This window comes from Notamacropus eugenii, chromosome X (genome assembly GCF_028372415.1).
Source record: "Notamacropus eugenii isolate mMacEug1 chromosome X, mMacEug1.pri_v2, whole genome shotgun sequence".
NCBI lineage: Eukaryota > Metazoa > Chordata > Mammalia > Diprotodontia > Macropodidae > Notamacropus > Notamacropus eugenii.
The window spans coordinates 12864722-12876726 of NC_092879.1; the positions used below are offsets into that span (position 1 = coordinate 12864722).

Below are 12005 nucleotides of genomic sequence, written 5' to 3' on the forward strand. Positions count from 1 at the left end.
TGAAAAAAGTATTTCTTTAATAAGCTTTTTTCTCTGTCAACTGAACTATTCTAAATAAGAATTCTGATCGTAAGAAATTACAAACAAAAAATAAAGCACATTCTAACCTTGCAACTGAAAATGTCGAACATTATCACAGAAAATTGATACCCCATTATAGGAACCAGAAATTTCCAATGTGAACCCCCAAAAGATCTGGTATTATATGTTGTGTCATTATTCTGTCATTTAAACTAATCCTACATTGTTAGCCAATAAGCACTAAAATGTTATCCAAATACTATGTAGAGTTATATTTAGAAAGTTATAGAATTTTATTCTGAAGCACAGTCTGATTCACCTTTTTCAGAAACTACATTAGGAATGAATGATTGTGTAAAGTCAACATAAAATCTGTCTTTCGCAAGGAAAACCTTAAAAAATTAATTTTCCAAATAGAGACAACTTCCTCCAGCTCTCCTCAAAGGATAAAGCAGAAAGGTTGATATAATTCTTGCTCCTCACCTATTATTTCACCAATATCTAAATGTTTCTCCTTTTAAAACCTAGTGCATTCCCTTATTTTATCTCCTCCCTCAACTTGGTCACCATCTTCTACCATACTCCCCTGTTTGCCATCAACCTCGGTGACAAACATTCACGTTGGTAACTTCTACTATTATGGTTTTACCTTATATTTACTTCATCTCTACTCCATTTTACCTAAACACAAGCAGACACACCATATCAGTAAGAGTGGCTCCACCTCCAAGATATCAAATACTGGAGATTGCCCAGTGGGACCAAATCCTTACCATTCGTCCATCTCTCCCATTGTCTCACTTTTGTAGAATTCGCTCATCAACCTCAATGTGACCTCCAGTCCTCTTTGGTCTCTGTTCAGTCTCTCAGTCCATTAGCTTGTTTCTGATTTCATTCTTCTGCTTACACTCTTGCTAGTATCCTAGAATTCTTCGCCCTTTATAGCTATATATCCACAAATCTTGTTCCTAGACAAATTTCACTTTCCTATTCCAGGCTGGAGAAAACAAACAAACAAACAAGTCTCAAATTGTTTCTATCACCATTTGATGCTGGCTGCTAAAAATTACTTAGAGCTCAATGAGGATAATCATTTTTGTTCCTCTTTAGTTAGGGCTCTGTATTACTCCCAAGGGGGGCTACTCTTCTACTCTTCCTCAAGCAAGCCCCTTTACTTTACAAGTGACCACCTAATTAATAATACAGGCCATTAAACATTGAGTTTGCTTAAGTTCTTTCCTTTCTCTTTCAAAATAAAATGTTTTTGAAGGAAAGCTTGAACTCTAGTAATACAAATAAACAATTGTGAGATATTGTAACAGCTTACAATCTAGTAGCAGGGAGATAAGGCATACAAAAATGTCCTCATTCTTCCTCTTATTTCTATTCCCCCCAATCAAATCATTGATTATTCTCACTTTCTGATTGTGTATTTTCCAAACTTTCTTCTCTACTGACTCCTTCTTTTGGCTACAAAATGTACTCAGGTCTCCTATACTTAAAAACAAAAAAATATAACCCCCTACCCCATAACAAATATCCCTTTTCCTTAATAGACAAACTCCTTGAAAATAGTCTACACTCATTGTCCCTACATAACACATAGCTCGTTTACCCCTAATACTCTGGAAATCTGCTTCTGCCCTCAGGACTTTGCTGCTATTTTGTTAAAGTCACCAAATTCAAATAACTCAAACAGCAAATACAACAACTTTGCTTCCCCCCCCCCTTCTACTCTCATGCTTTGACTACTATTAGTATTTTACTCCTGGTAAGGTATTCCTTCTTGTTCTTCTCTCCTCCCTTGACTTCTCTGCAATTTATCATTCTCCTCATCCTCTTCTTAACTCTATGAAAGCTTCTCTCTCTTTCTTTATTGGGTTTCTTTAGCCCTCCTAGCTCTGTTGGTGATCCAGCGTTGTTCCCTGTATTTACTTTTTCTTCAGTCAGACTCATAATTTCAGAGATTGTAAGGAGATCCTAGTAAAGAACTGTCACAAACAATGCAGATCAGTGATTGTTCTAAAACTTAGTGTTAGAAAATCATCTGGGCAATTGGAAGTTAAGCTACTTGCCCAAGGTCAGGTTTTATCAGAGGTAGAATTTGAACACAGGTCCCCTAAGGTCAGCTTTCTATTCACTATGTTACACTGCCTGTCAAAATTAACCTTTCTCAAAATCAATTCATTTTGCTCCCAACCTCTTTCTAAATGACCTATTTTTATTAATCTTCTAGTTGGGCTCTAAATCTCCCTCAGTGCTACCCTAACCTTCTCAAGCTTCTTAATCCAATCAGCTTAACTCAGGTGATTTTCTTATTGTTTTTTAGTTGTTTCAGGAGCGTCCAACTCTTCGTATCCTCATTTGGGGTTTTCTTGGCAAAGATCCTTGAATGGTTTGCCATTTCTTTCTCCAGTTTATCTTATAGATGAGGAAACTGAGACAAACAGGGTTAAGTGACTTCCCCAGATTCACACAGCTAGTAAGTAAAATGTTTGAGGCCAGATTTGAATTCAGGAAGAGTCCCATTCTCCACTTCACCATTTAGTTATCTGGCCAATGTCTTTACAATTTATTTTTTATCCTTACTGTTACCACCCCAATTCTGGTCCTAATTAGCCTCTTTCTTGGATTGTTGGAATTGATCTATCTACTCTCTCTTCTTTTCAACCTACTCCACACCTGGCTGCCAGATTGATCATCCTGAAGCATTTTGTTGAGTCATTTTTCAGTTGTGTCTGACTTGGAACGATTCTTTTTGGAGTTTTCTTGGCATAGGTACTGGATTGGTATGCCACTTCTTTCTTTAACTCATTTTTATAGATGAGCAACAGAGGCAAAAAGAGTTAAGTGACTCGCCTAGGATCATAGAGCTAGTGTCTGAGGCCAGATGTATGAACTCATGAAGGGGGGTCTTCCTGATTGCTGGCCTGGCACTTTATCCACTATGTTACCTAGCTCCCACCTGAAGCTTAACTCTTGATTACATGATGACATCATACCTTCCTCAAAATAGTCACTAAAACTTATGATAATTTGGTGTTCATAAGATTTTTAGATCTGGTCTAGAGGTTCTTAATCCATTCCACCCCACTAACACAGAGGGTCTGTGGATAGTAGATATGAGGGAGTCTGTGAATTTGGATGGTGAAAAAAACCCTTTATTTTCACTCACTTCTAATTGAAATTTAGCATTTCCTTCAATTATGTAAAACTAGAGAACAAATAAGACTTCCTCTCTTACCGTGTATTTTTCAACTCCGTGTTCTAGAATCCCAGCTTTGGCATTTACAATCCCCAGATTCAATTCAGAAGGTGTCTTAAAACAAAAGAAAAATAAAACAAAAAGAACAAAAATTCTCAGGTATCTGCATGCTTTCCTTATGCTGAAGCTTTTTAGCTGATGTTGTAAATTTGGCTGAAATCTTCAAACTATATACACAGAAACTCAAAACTGGAACATGAGTGAATAGGGAAAAATTCTAAACAGGTAGATATTAAATATCAGCTAAGGGCTGGTCATTATGCTAAGCATTTTGTGAAAGATTTCTTTTTATAGGAGAGGGGAGAATACAACTAGTGGTCAATCAATGCACAATATAACCAACTAAATTTTAAGAATATTTTAGTTTGGGAATTATTATTCGGGCACTTCTCTCCCACCCACCCTCACCTCTCCCAGGTGCTGCTATTTGTTAGCAAGTGATCAAATGTGTTGGGAAAGGTCAATTTACAGCTAGAGAGCACATCTCAGAGTCAGGAAGATGTGGGATCAAGTCCCTCTATTAAGACCCTAAGCAAGTCATTTAACTTCTCAGGCCCCCAAGCAACTCTAAGACAGGGGCGTAGGGGTTTTTGCTGTCATGTATCCCTGTGGCAGTTTGGTGAAGCTTGTGAGTCTTTTCTCAGAGTAATATCTGAGGTGACAGACTATTGGAGATATAATTCCTGAGATAGTATTGTTTCTAGAAAGTGAACAGGTTGTAAACAAGCAAGGGAAACCACACATAAAAAATATATCTTTCTAGGGCATCCTCAGACAGATGGTACATCTTATTTTCTGCTGCTCAAGTCTGCTATTGTTGTCTTCAGGGGCCTTAAAGGAGAGATGGTTTCTCTAGACTAGGGGTGGGGAACCTGAGATCTCCAGGACCACATGTGGCCTTCAGGTTTGGTCCTTGGACTGAATCCAAACTTCATATAACAAACCCTTTTATTAAGTCAGTCTAGACTCCTGACTCACCTAGGGGGAGTAGCTTATTCTGTATTCCCATAAATCACATTCTCATTGGTGAATGAGGCATTTCCCCTCCCATGCATTTTTCTCATTCCTCTAATAATAGACCCTAAACTCCCCAGGGGCAGGGACTATCTTACTCAAATTAAACTAACACAATGCATGATAAATAATAGGGACTCCCTATATACATACATATTTATGTATCTATGTGTATGTATCACTGTCTCCCAAAATGTGGATGACAGAGTAAAATAATATAATAAAAGTAGTATGCCTACTCACATGTTCATATGGAATTCTGAAATCAGGCTGTAGTTTACCCCTCTCCCCTCACTTCCGAAAGAAAAAAACAATGAAAAAAGACAGGGGAAGAGAGGAAAACTGCCTCAGGCTAAGGATGTGCACTGTAGTAAACTGACCTGAGATCAATTGGAAAATATTTGTACTTTAGTAGATTGTACTTCCAGGGAAAACAGGTATTTCTGAACATTCACACAAAGTTGCTTTATCCTACCTCAGAATCAGTTAAAAATGTTATAGTACAATATGTAACTGTAGCTGTTTATCTACTATTTTATCCTAAAATCATTACTTATTTTCATACATTCATTTTTAAGCTGATTAATTACATTCCGTTTTATCACTTTTAAACAGTGATTACATTCCATCTTATTGTACAGTTCTTGGCATATACTATTCTCCCCTACCAAACTGAAAACTTGAGGGAGATCACGCTGTGTGCATCTTCATATGCCTCTCCTTGCTCCTTCACACTGTTTCTTGCAAGAGTAGGTACCCAATCAGTCTGTTACATGAGTGCTCAACTGTTAGCAAACCCTCAATAGAGTTTGACAAGTCAAAGACTGCAGAGGCGCTCTCCACAGGTTAAAAAGGTTTCTAAACCGCTACAGCCATTCTCCTCGTGATGCATCAACAAAATTCAGAAATGTCCAATGGGAATCTGGGCCTGCCTGCTGACTGTATAAAACTAATACTTAAAGGTTTTCCCAAGGTCCCACGGCAGTCATTTATTTAGAGATGGCATCCTAAAAACAATGCCATCAAGAGAATTAAATTCCACAATGACCTCCTTTATAGTTGGAATTCATCTCATGGTCCCTCCCCTGCAGTCTCCCATGTACTTTACTTGAATTTTATCCATGTGACGATGCCCAGAAAAATAAAGCCTGGCAAATGGCTATTCCTAATGTTTTACAACCACGGCTAACGTTTCCGCAAGTGTGGAAGGAAAGTCACGACAAGCTGAAAAGAGCAGGTCAGCCGTTTCACACGACAGGGCAGACTGCTGCCCATTCAGTCTCCAAGTTTCCTGAACTTTAATTTCCCCCAAAGAAAAGCCGGCTGAAGATCTTAAACAAGACACCTCCAGGTACTCTGCCCCACACGCGGCACACCTGAGCGCGGACTGACTCCTAGGCAGCAGGATCTCACCAAACGAAACGCTCTCCTAGTGACCACTGAGTGAACACCTCCCTGCATGGGACCAAAGCACCCCTTCCATGCAGGAATGAGTGGCTTCCTGTGTGCTTGGGGTGAGAAATGAATTGGGGGGACATGGTGCGGAATGCGGGGGGCCATCTACACTGACACACAGCTATTGTGCCCATCTAACGGGTCCTAAAGCAATCACGCCCAACACTCCCCTCGACACAGTCCGGGAGTGCGACCGCAAGCTTTCTTTCTACCGTCGAGTAAAGTAGGGAAGGTGGCTTCCCCGGGTCTTGCCTGTCCGGCCTCAGTTTATCGGTCTGTCTCATGCACCGAGCGGTCACCAGCTCATTAAATCTCTCGGCTGCCCTCGGATTCCGAACAGCACCAGAGACAGGAAGGCTACGGCATCCCCTCTTTGTCCCTTATTCGAAGGAAGGGCTTCCTGAACAACCGGACGCGGCCGAGAAGGGGGTGACGCGGGCAAGGAACAACGCTTGCCCCGCCGCAGGTTTCCCCCAACCCCAGCTGAGCTGACAGCTCAAAAAAGCTGGCGGCGCCGCCGGAAGCGGCGGAGGGGTCCAATAGCGTGCCCTGAAACGGAGGGGCGGGGCCGGGACGCTGGAGCAGCCAATCAGGGTGGCGCTGGTGACGTGACGAAAGGCGCACCTTGAGCCGCGGAGCAACCTGTCTGCAGGGGGCCGGGCTCACGGGAGGCTCCTCCTCTCCCCGCCCCTGTCACCTTGGTTACGGGGAGGCGAGTTTAGTCTGGTTTTCTGGGGAAACCCAAGCAAATTACCTTTGAATTTTATCGCCTTCCCTCCCAGAGGTAAACTCCTTATCTTAGTCCTGGGGCATAATCAAGGAATGAAAAAGAACGGCGAGTCAAACGCCCTTCTTCTGGACACCTCCAAGCAGTCCATTTAACTATCAGTGCCTTTCACTGAGGCTGACAGTGGAATGGAAGTGGAATTCCACACTCTTGAATAAACAGCTGGGCCAAAAGTGTTTGGCAATTTAAGAAGACTTTTTGGTCGGAGGTGGGGTGGTGGAGGCGGTAGTGTTTGAGTGATAAATTGCATCAGAATATAAGTGAAGGCTTAATTTAGAAGAGTATCAATCCAACACTTTGAATATAAAAACGAACTCGAAAGCAATATGCTTTATTGACTTCATTTATCTGAGGGTAATCAAAACGTTGGTTCTTTTTTCTCCGTTATTTTTTGTAGAAGAAAATGTAAAAGCAACAATCTGGGCACCGGGACAGAAAAAAAAGGGATGTGCTCAGGTTTAGAAAGCAAGCAGATGAATAATTTGGGAAATACAGTATAGCATTGTTTGGAACGCAGTGGGTTGGGATCCCATCAAAGACAGTTTTCAGTTGTGTGACTGGTAGAATCAGTCCCACTCCCCTAGCCTCAGTTTCCTCATCTGTAAAATTCTACCCGAAGCTCTTTGGCTAGCCGTCTTGAAAGGCAAATGGGATACGTAATGGAAAGTTTGCTGCATTTGAAAACAAAGTAGCAATTCAAAAGAAATACTGAATAGTGTATAAAAGGTAATTTAAAAAAATGACTAGCTGGAAAACATAATGAAACATTTTAAAGTATATATTTTATACATTAAAAAAAACTATTAGACATTTTTTTCGTAATGTTTTCAACTCAGAAAGGTTCCAAAGTCCCAAAGCTTACCAAGCTGGAGGCCTTCTAGAGGAACTACTTTCTTCGCTTTAAAAGCAGCTCTGGCGCACATGCGCAGCAGCTCCTTGCGGTTTGGCACACGCCACAGGGTGCACACGATCCAAGTGTGCACGTGCTGCCCCTAACATCCTTGCCAGTGCTTGCCTTCTTCACCCCGGACTGCGCAGGCGCAGGGGCTATAGCTCTGGGGCTGGAGGGTTCCCTATTGGGCGGTGGCGGAGTGCTTCGTTCCCGTTTGAGGAGCCTTCAGGAGTTAGAGAGGAGTCGTTGGGGAACGGGACGCCAGGGGGCGCTGTGACCCGCTCTTAAACCCCTTTCCAGGTAAGGGAAGCTGTTGAGGAAGGCCAGGAGGTAGGTGGGGGCTGGGCAGAGGAGCAGAGAGTCGGAGAGGTGGGGCCGAGCCGGGGGGTATAAGTTGGGCAGCGGGGCGTGGCTCCGGGGGCACGGGGCACCTGGCAGCTGGGGGGCCGGGACAGTCCCGGAGGCCGAGGGGGGAGGGGCACCTGGCAGCTGGGGCGCCGGGACAGTCCCGGAGGCCGAGGGGGGAGGGGCCGGGGAAGGAAACGAACAGCTGTGGTAGAGGAGGCCTGGCTACGACCTGGCACTGACAGGGTGGGCTGGGGGCCCATGGCCACCAGGGAGGCCCCGCCTGCAGAATGGGGCACCGGGACCTCGGCCACTTTCCCATTTGTTCCTTTCCCCGACGCCCTTGTCATTCGGTAAGAGAAATGACTTGTTTATGCCATTTGGACAAAATTAAATCAGTCCCAAAACTCAGCGTTCTACTCTCGTGCTAGAATAAAAATACAGAGGAGCAACCATTCAGCACCCACGTTAAACGGCCCTTCGTTGCACACTTGCACCGCCGTAAATACAGTTTGCTTAGAGTGAGGGGCGTTTTGATGTGGGGGATCTTTTAAGGGAGGCACACCAGAGCAGGCCTGGAGTTGACTTTTGTTGTAAAGGTTATTATTTGCCACTTACAGTTAAAAGATTATCTTCTAAAAGAGTTTCTAGTTCGCATTTTTGACTTTTTTTCTAAAATTTCTGGGTCATCAACATCCCCATAATATTTTAAGAGGGGTGAGATTGTCTCCTTGTAAATGATATATTTTGTGCAGAAAGTCAAAAAGTTTTCAAGTGAGCAATGGGATGCATTACGGGGATGGGAGAGAGGAGCTCAGGAGAAGTATAGAGAGCTGGAGCTCTCCACTACCAGTGACCTTTGGTGAGTAGCTTGGTCACCTGGCCCTCAACGATCTAGCCAATGAGGTCAGACTGGATCTAACTTGGGATGGTTTTGAGCTCCTGATTCTATCATTCTAAGTACCTTAAGGCCCCTTTTAGCTAGATTTTCATCTGGAAAGACCCCCATGGGGCAGTAAAAAGCTTATTAGATTAGAAGTTAGAAGAGTTGTGTTTGAATTCTGCCATATTGATGTGATCTTGGTTGTGGGCCTTGGTTCCTTATCTGTGTAAGGAGCTAAGATAGGCTCTAAGGTCCCATACAACTTTAAATCTCTGATCCTAAGTAAAGCTACTTCGTAGCACATATGGAAATTGTTCCCTAATGATTAGGGGGCAGGGGAGGGAAGAAAAAGAAGGGAAGAAGAGATATAATAAATTTTGGGACTTTGGGAAAGCAGTAAAAATGGGCCTTCAAATTAACTTTCTAATTGATAAAGTGAAAATAATACAAGATGAGACAAATTCAACAAGAGGCAGGATCCTGGAATGGCATAACCTAGGAGAGAGCCTAGAAAACCATACCACCTCATACTGAAAAGATTGGGAACACTGGAGTATTTTTTAGTCTGGGGGCTGAGAAACAGTGCTGATAGAGAGCAGGGCCTGGGAGAAGTTTACTTAGATTTGTGATAGTGGGAAGGTGTGGAGACATTTAATGTCTTTTGGGTTTTTTTTTTTTGCTTTGTTTAAAATTTTGTATTGATTTTTGTTGTGTTTTACGTCACCTAGATTTGCAGTATATTCCTAGTATTGTAGCCCCCCAAAGAGCTCTCATACAAAAAAGGGGAACAGACACTTAAGCAAAACTGGCCAAAACACCAATCAAGGCCCACATTAAATGTATTATATAATGTTCACTCTCGGTAGCCCTCCACTTGGGTGTAGGGTGTGTTCAGGGAAGACTAGCACCTCTGGTATGAGGGCAGCACTGGGAGACACTGACAAGGGACCTCCCAATATGTCATGCCTGCATCCAAGAAGTGTTGTGCTCTATGAGCACAGAATTGCAGTGGCTCAGAAGAAAGGTGAGATAAGCAAATTTAGAGACATCTCCACTCCAAATGTTCATGAGGACTACTTGTGCTCGATCTGTGGTAGAGTCTTCCAAGCTTGTATTGGTCTGATCAGCCAGTCAGACACACTGTACTGTGACTACAATACAGTGATGTCATTTTGGCCCTGTTCAAGAATGAAGGACGACAATCAGCCAGTCCCCCACTTCTGCAAAGCACAGAGATGAATTCTCATAACTCTTCTTTGGGACCAATATTGCCACATTTGGTTTTGATTTATTACTGTTCTTTCCCTTTACATTGTTATTGTATATTGTTTACCTGGTTTTGTTTATTTCCTTTAGTTCATATCAATCTAGAAGCATTTATTTAGTGTCTAATATGTGCCAGGAACTGTACTACAAAGAGACATATAAGGCTTTCTTTGCTTTTCCATAGTCCTAAATGGAATTCTGGTTAGTTAAGTCAACAAGTCTTACCATATGCCTACTATGTTCCAGGCACTGGGGATACAAAGACAGAAATTAAACAGCCCTCATTTTCAAAGAACTTAAATTCTTTTCAGGGAGAAATCATGTATATAAATACAGACAGAATATATGTAATATAGATACCAGGTAATGTGGGGGAGAGTACATTAGGAACTGGGGATCAGGAAAGGTTTCAGGTAGAAGGTTTATCCTGTATATATTTTGTCTGGACGTACTTGTTGGCATGTTATCTCTCCTATTGAGCAGTGAGCTCCTTGAGATCAAGGCTTTTCTTTTGATCTCCAGAGCTCAGCACAGTGCCTAACACATAGAAGGTTCTTCATACTTGCTGACCAGATGAGCTGAGTCTCGAAGGAAACGAGGAATTCTAAGAAGTAGAGGGGAGGAACAAGTGTACTTTACAAATAGGGAACAGCCAGTTCAAAAAGCAAAAACTTGGGAGATGATGCCTGGTATAAAGAATGGTAAGAATGATCGTTGGGCTGGACTGTTGTGCCCAAGAAATGCTGCCAGCTTTTTGTCACTATAAAAAGTGTTGCTATAAATAATTTGATGTATCCGGAAGTTTTTTTAAATCACTGACCTCTTTGGGACACATGCCTCACAGCAGAATTGCTGAGTTAAAGGGCATGAATATTGTAGTTATTTTTGTAGTATAATACCAAATTGGTTTCCAGAATGGTTGGACCAATGCATATCTCTATTAGTGTACCCGTAATCTCCACAACCCTGACTATTGAGTCAGTGACCATTCATTTAGTAAAGCATTTATTGTGCTAAATGCCTGACACTGTACTAAGTGCTTGGAAATGCAAGGAAAAGCAAAAACAGCCCCTGCACTCAAGGAGCTCACATCCTAATGAGGGAGACAATACACAAGCAACTATGAACAAACAAGATATATTTAGGGTAAATTGGAGGTAATCTTGGAGAAAAGGTAGTAACATTGAGGGAGGCAGGGAAAGGCTTCTTGCAGAATGTCAAATTATAGCTGAGACTTGAAGACAAGGAAGCTAGGAGATAGAGATGAAGAGGGAGAGCATAGCAAACATAAGAGATAGCCAGTAAGACGTGTGGAGTTAGGCGAGATGGAATATTAACATGCCAGAAACAAGAAGCAGGCCAGTGTGAAAGTACTGTAGAGTACCTGGAAAAAGGAAAAAAAGGTATAAAAAGAAAGGTAGGAAAGGGCCAGATTACATAGGGCTTTAAAAGACAAAGTGAATTTTATATTTGATCTTGGAGGTAATAGAGATCCCCTGGAATTTATTGAAAAGGGGAATGACTTGGTCAGACAAGCTTTAGGAAGATGACCTTGACAGCTGAGTGGAGAGAGATTTGAAGCAGGGGCACCAACCACAACATTATAACAGGAATCCAGATGTTGAAGTGACAAAAACCTGCACCAGAACATTGGTAGTGTCAAAAAAATACATGGGAGATGTTGGGAAAGTAGAATCCACAGTACTTGGCAACACATTGAATGTGGTAGGTAAGAGAGATTGAGAAGGGGAAGCTGACACCTAAGTGACTAGGAGACGGGGGATGCCCTCAGTAGTAACAAAAAGTTACAAAGAAGAAAACGTTTTAGGAGAAAGATGAGTTCAGAGTTCAGCATATGTTTTATTGTCTATAAGTGCCAGCCAATTTGAGATATCTAATAGGTGGAATTGGGAGACTGGGGGTCCAGACAGAAGAAGTTATAGCTAGATAAATAGATCGCAGACTCATTTACATATCTCCCATAGTCCAGGAGAGCCGATTAAATCAAACAAAATGGTATAGAAAAAAGAGGGTTCAGGACAGAGCCACAGGGGACACCATGGGTCATGGAGGTTAT

At 42.2% G+C, this 12005-nt stretch overlaps 2 long non-coding RNA genes across 3 annotated transcripts in view; one reads left to right on the forward strand and one right to left on the reverse strand.

The window, feature by feature from the left end:
* Positions 1-794: 794 nt before the first annotated feature.
* LOC140515354 (uncharacterized) lies at positions 795-6230 on the reverse strand. Its single transcript, XR_011970988.1, has 3 exons — positions 6008-6230; positions 3266-3340; positions 795-1018 (listed from the first exon to the last, which is right to left on the reverse strand). It is a non-coding gene; the product is annotated as an uncharacterized lncRNA (long non-coding RNA).
* Positions 6231-7569: 1339 nt separating this feature from the next.
* LOC140515663 (uncharacterized) overlaps positions 7570-12005 on the forward strand; it is an 86360-nt gene continuing 81924 nt past the window's right edge. The window contains exon 1 of one of the 2 annotated variants that reach the window (XR_011971126.1): positions 7570-7734. This is a non-coding gene — a long non-coding RNA (uncharacterized lncRNA). Of the gene's footprint in view, positions 7765-12005 lie in introns of both variants that reach the window. The other variant, XR_011971125.1, reaches the window with a different exon arrangement.